Here is a 6,493-nt window from a genome sequence, read left to right as displayed (position 1 = left end):
ATGGTCAGATGGATAAAGTACAAAACTGGGAGTTTATAGGTCTTGCTCCTGTATGTAAATGGGCCTCTACTAGGCCTGTAATGTTTGTCAAGTCACTCAATCACTTTGTACCATAACCCTGACTACTGTGAAAAGCTCTCAGGGAGTGCTCAGCAGAGGATGAGCACAGGGTGAAATCTAACTGTTTCACTGTGTTTAGTTGATTTAGCTGAAATGAAATAGATTCATTTTTAATCAAAATGTATTGTACTCCATTGATACTAGCCATGTTGAAAGTGGGATAATCAGTAATCTGAAGGCCTTTTATGCCTGAAAGAATGACATTCTCAACAAAATTACTGAGGATATCTTAAATTTTGAAATTAATTTAGGAAAAACAGTACCCCACATTGGTAAGATTTCTCACATTGACCTTACTGTCACTTCCTGAAAAGAAATGTTGCTAAACTGACAGATCCAGTTACATTTTTAATCAAGCAGGAATAAGCATTTTGAAATTCTTTTATTAGTTTAGTGCAAAAGATAACATACCTGAATTCCCAATATGCTAAATAGTGTCCTTGTTTCAGAGGTGATATGAAGGGACACATTAGAGTGTACATGAACACCCAGCTTGGTACTAAAATAAAGTTAAATAAGTGTTTGTGTCAATGTGTTCATTTACTTTCACATCTTGGAAGCTCCATTAATACATGTAGAGTTATTTTTAGTAGAACCAACTGCTTTTCAGTCTACATGAATTAGGCTTCTCCTGATACTCCAGCATTCAGGTTGGTCTCTAGATACGGAGACAAGCAATCCAAAAGGGTCCATAGTTTACCAAGTATCAGAGGACTGAGAAATACCTCATGGAAGACTGAGAAATACCTCATGGAAGTAGCAAGTTTTAGCTTCTCAAAGCAATGTCACTGTTGTTGGCTGTATATATATATATATATATATATATATGTTTTTACAGTAGGTGCTTGAAAAATATACAATAAATACCCTCCCATAATATTTCAGGCAGAAATACATGGGAATGGGATTATTTTGAATACAAGTAGGATTTTAGAGATAGTGGCGATGTGAGTTTTCTTTCACTGAACAAGTTCTTATTTCCAGGATTCTTTCTAATTTGCAAACCTGAATGCTGGGCAGACGCAGCTGTTCTGCTGACAGGCTTTTCTACCATACTGATGGTTTCCAACTCAAAAGTTTTGAAAATTAATTTAAGGAGAAAGGATTTTTCTTATTCATTTATTTATTTGAATTCCGTTTATCACAGTATACGTTACATAAAAGGAACTGAGTAGTGATATGTAAATACTTACATTTCATTTTTTGGAGTGTCTGTGTGGACAACCAATAAGCTAATGGTGTTGTTTTCCACTTGGGATGTAGCTGAGTATGTTTTACTTTGTCATAGCCAGTCATTGTGGACCACTGAAGGCCTCAACACCTCAGAACGATATGCTAGTTTTTGGTATTACTGTGGAATGTCAAAATCTTCTTTGCAAGCTAATCCATTCCTTAAAGTAGCTAATTAAATAAAACCAAATGAACCACAAGTGTCTTTTAAATCAAACGTACTACATTATGTCTTATCGTGGGAAACAACAGATGTCCTGATGTTATTCTGGTTTAATGTCTTTATAGTTTTGCTGTCTGTTCCGTCTTTCCTGATTTTCATAAATTGGGAGTACAATAATAGTGTTCCAGGGATAGGTATATGAATAGTGGTGTTCCAGCTTCGTTTTTTCCTCAGTTTGGAAATACCTAGTTTAACAAATGTTTGAGAAGAAAATACTGTAGATTGAATCAAAGTAACTCCTGTCCATGCATCAGTGGTGTTAAAATAGGAGATTGCATTGTGCATATCAAAGGGATTGTGTTCTTGTTATTGATACACTGTTGTTCAATGTTATTTATATTTTCATCATTAGTCCATAAAGTCTTAATAATTAGCTCTCTAATTTTCCAGCAAAAGCATGATAATTTGTTGAACTGATTGAAGGAAGGAAAAAAAAAGCTGACCAATCTGGCATTGTAAGTTAATAGTACAGACCAAAGCATAGTCATAATTAGTTGAGAAAAGGACTTTCCCTGTTCATTCCAGTTCATAATAAAAAGAGTCTCACTAAAGTGACTTAGAAAATAATGCATTCAGACTGAGCAGAATTACCGCCTAGCAGATTCTATTTATCTGTAGCTTAAAAAGCAGCTGCGTTTTTGTAAAAAGCAATGAATGTGGCAGTCCTACTTAAAGGTAGAAGAAAAAGAACACCCCTTGTTTTGTAATAAGGGGATTTTCAATTTAAAAGAGAGAGAGAGCCTGTTGTGTGAAGTATGGTTATTACATTCACTGTATTCTATCTCACCCACCAGGAGGCTAATAACGAAGGAGTCAGTGAAGGAGACCAATGCCACGAGGGTTATCTCGCAGCCCCAGATGCTGGATAAGTTGAAGGAGGCAGAATCGCTTTTGGATGACATTCAGGAAGGCCTTGAATGATTATCTGGCGAAGAAAAGACTATTCTTTCCAAGGTAAACAGTCCATTTCATCTGTCTGCTGTTGGTGTTGGTGTAAAATATGTTTATATAAATACCTCTAAAGTTCATTTTTTATCATTTTTCAGGTTTTTTTCTCCAGATGCAGCAATGATCTCTTAGGAATCCTTTTTGAGACAAAGGATCCACTCCACGTCCAACCAAACCTAAGGAAATGCTTTGAAGGAATTGACAAGCTCACTTTTAATCACAGGAGAGAAATTACCCACATGGAGTCAGCAGAAAATGAAAAAGTAGAGCTCATGCTGCGAATAATTTCAGCAAGTGCCAAGGGGCTAGTTGAGAAATGGCTTCATGAGGTGAATATCTTTAGCTCTTACTTAGGGTTTAGTTACTGTATGATCATTTTCTCTTTTAGGAGCAATGAATATTATAAGTGTATACTAAATAGCTCTCTGAATATTTTTCAGGATGTTGACAGATTTCAACCTTGTTGTTATGTATTGCAACTAATTTAGCTTCTGCAAACATGCAGAAATTAATCCTAATAAAAATCTCTCTTGAATCAAGCTGTCAGCAGTAGTCAGTCTGTGTCTGAAACCATATGTGTGAATATATGTTTGAGTCTACATGTATGCGTTTTTGTGCTTATGTGGTGTAATGTCTGTAGTTCAGGAGGATAATGTGTAAAAAATAATTGAAGAAATGTAAGATTCTGAATTCTTCCCTCCACCCTGCAGAAAGTGTGTCCCATTGTGTTGGAGGGGTTTAATATCCAATCATTTTAACAAAAGGGAAGAGAAATTATGTCACTGATAACATCCTAACCTTTCCCCTTTGGGCCTCTAATCTAAATTCATTGGTTTCAGTGTGAAATTAGTTTGGTGACCTTTTTTGTTTGCTTTATTTAACCTTCCCCTCCCAGTAGATGGGAATGGGACCTTTCATTCTTTTTTCTTTCTGGGCATTTTTCTTCCATGTGCTTACTTTTCTCCTGGGGCAGAATCAGCCCCAGGAATTCCACTTCCCCTTTGTTTGCTGTTGTGGGTACTGTTCTTGTCCTCAGTGGCTTTTCCCTGGGTGCTCCCTAGGCAAGGGTAAGTGGCAGGGACTGGCACCCAGCTCCAGCAGGAGAGGGAAGGGGAGGCTGGGGGCTGCTGTTTTCATAGCCAGATAATTGGGCAGAGGCTGGGGGGAATCCCTGGGCAATGAAACCTGGAGCAGGTGATGGGTTAAAGGTGTTTGGCCCTATTGTGTGTTGTGTTTCTACTGGCTGGGTAAGCAAAGCTGGACTGCATAAGCCCACTTGTGAATCCCTGTTTCCCACCCAATGAAGCTGCACAGCAGCAATGTGCCAGCTTTGGATGGAGCCCCTTTAGGGACTGTCTGCACGCCGTTTAAAATGGTCCATCTGCATCATCATTCAGGATAGAAGGGAGAAGAGGGAGGGGATGATTTAGGCAAGCCCAAACACTTCCCATCCTGCTCTCTCTGTCAAGTCACTAGCTTGGTTTTGGACTAGTTTACAGACAAAACTTCCATAAAAAAAAAAAAAAAAAGAGAGGGATAGTGGGTAAATGGCAGTCCTGAGGAGCTCAGAAAAACCCAGCATCTCAAGCCTGTGATACAATTTTTAGTTTTCACCAACAGGGTTGGGGGAGGTGAGCAGCTGTGTTTATTTTAATACATCTATTTTAACCCTCACCTAAAAACAAATAGGAAGGTTTGGGAGTGCATTAATCTGGATCTGATTAGTGTCTCTTTCTCCCTCAAAAGTGCAACCTGAGATTAATGAATATAAACTAGAGTTTCATATGCAGTCTTTAAGTCATTTGCATGTTTTATGCATGATAATTGAATTTATTTATGCACTTCCTTTCATTTAATGATTTCTCGCTCTTTTCTATGCTATCAACATTATATTATGCAAGAAGTAGGATTTGGTAGGCAAGAAAAGATAGCAGTATATAAATCAAACTCGAGTTAATTTTGAGTTCTAGTGTCAGCACTAGATCAGAATTAGTACTAGTCCCATGCCATGGGTTTACGTAGCTGGGAAAACGTAAAATATTTTTGGTAAAGCATAGACTTTTAGCTTGAGATGTTTCTGATGCAGCTTAGTTTGCTTGCAAGTGTACAAGCAAAATTATTTTTAAATGGCAGTTAAATTATTGTATTGACTTTTCAATGACTCTAGAGACTCGTGTTTCTACTTGGCCAATTAGTAGTAATAAGAAGATGAATACTAATTACACTAATAAATAACTGTGTTTAGACCAGGACCTCAGAATTATAGTCTGGCTTATAAAATAAGTGTATTTTATAATTTGTCTCATTTGGTCTTCCATCAGGAGAAATAGGGACTTTGCAGCTATAGTAAATTTATCATAGCCAAGAAGGTAAAGGTCCTAGGGATGAGAGGGTCATATTTGGTAGCAGCTCTGTGACAGTAGCTGTTTCAGTGCCATAGGGAGGGAATCTTGTTCTGTTTCTGCAGTTAAGCTCAGATGTCTTAAAGGTGTCTTAGTGTTGGAGTCCGATTTTTTTATAATGCATGCCAGGAAGTTAGTAAGGAAAATTAGGGAAAAGATGCTGGTAGTGGTGCTTTCATAGCGTTTATCTATACCAGTTTCTTTTGTGTCTCTTGTCTTTCCTTATGTCTTGAAAGATGTATGTGGAAGTGATATTTTTCTGTGGTGTCCTGTCTTTTTATCAGTGAATTAAATGGTTGTGTCTTGTGATTGTTTCTGATTCTCATAGGTAGGACTGTGTTTAAAGGCTAAAGCTCTGTTAATTTGTGATGTAACCATTTCAGTGTCTTTCTTGTCATTGAAATGTAGTTTAAAATGTTTAGTAATGTAGCATGAAATCATTGGTTAGTTTTGGAATGGTGGTGAAATCATGTGAAGAAAATAAGTATTGCATCTGATCAAGATAAATTCACTCTAGTGTTTTATGGCTTTTTATTCCTATGTGATAGTAATAAAGTCTCATGTAGGGATGGAAGCCATGAAATACATTGTGAAAAATCATCAACTCAGATGGGGCCATCAGGATAGCATGCTGTAGTTGTAGAGTTATTGAGAATGATTGGAAGATGGTTCAGTATGTCATCACTTTGACTACCATGTTTTTGCATTTTGTTTCTTCATCCTTCACCCACATAGTTTGATGAGAGGAAATCAGTTTGTAACAAGATGATCCATCTTTACATCAGTGTTCAGTCTTTAAATCGTTCCTACATCTTTCATTTTCTCCCAAAGATAATACTGTATATGAAACCCTTAGCTAAGAATTTAATATAGCTAATAAACACATGCTAAAATGAATACAAAGAAAAGCCCATGAACTTCTAAATGCTTGGAAATAAGGAAGGAAACAAAGCAAGGTCTGCCCTGTTAGCAACTGGTCCAGGTTCTTTATTTCCATATTTAAGAGCAAATCTGAGAGGTGATCCAGGGATTAAAAAAGAATTCTTTTCTCTGCCTGCATGTCTTTCTGAAAGTGCTTGTTCTTTTTCTCTCTGGAACTGAGGTGAAGGCTGACAGGGTTGGGCTCAAAACAATTTCTGACAAATTCCTTACACTGCTGCTATTCCACATATTGCCTTACTGCTTCGTCTCCTTTGCTTTTGTGTACCAGTTTCCTCTGGGAATATTTTGGGGAATGTTATTTATTCTGATGTAACTATTTATGACTTTTTGTTGTAGTATTTCTCTGAAGCATATGTTAATAAAACATTACTGATTTTTTAGTACTTTGACTCCTTTATTATTTCTCTTAGATGTGAATTTTTTCTCTGCTAAAAATACTGACTTTATTGTAACTAAAGTCATCTTCTGGTGAAAAGCCTCAGGAGTAATCAGGCAGGATGTGTATTTCCCATTGTATTATAGATTTTAATTTCTTCTTTAAATCAAACAGCACATGGAGAATTTAACCATGATTAAATTGACAGACATTGTGTGGCAATTATTTCAGTGTTACTTGGGCTTAAAAAGG

General features: G+C 36.8%; 1 long non-coding RNA gene across 15 annotated transcripts in view; it reads left to right on the top strand.

Moving 5' to 3' along the window:
• The window catches only part of LOC108447571, a 115,127-nt gene extending 108,879 nt beyond the window's left edge, over positions 1–6,248 (top strand). For all 15 annotated transcript variants that reach the window (XR_001863215.1, XR_001863218.1, XR_001863216.1 and 12 more), the window contains 2 exons: positions 2,368–2,527; positions 2,620–6,248. This is a non-coding gene — a long non-coding RNA (uncharacterized LOC108447571). The remainder of the gene's footprint in view (positions 1–2,367; positions 2,528–2,619) is intronic.
• Positions 6,249–6,493: the final 245 nt, after the last annotated feature.

Source organism: Corvus brachyrhynchos, unplaced genomic scaffold (assembly GCF_000691975.1).
Source record: "Corvus brachyrhynchos isolate BGI_N302 unplaced genomic scaffold, ASM69197v1 scaffold56, whole genome shotgun sequence".
In the NCBI taxonomy this organism is placed as follows: Eukaryota; Metazoa; Chordata; class Aves; order Passeriformes; family Corvidae; genus Corvus; species Corvus brachyrhynchos.
The sequence above is the reverse complement of the archived record's forward strand: the minus strand, read 5'-3'. Positions and strand labels throughout refer to the sequence as shown.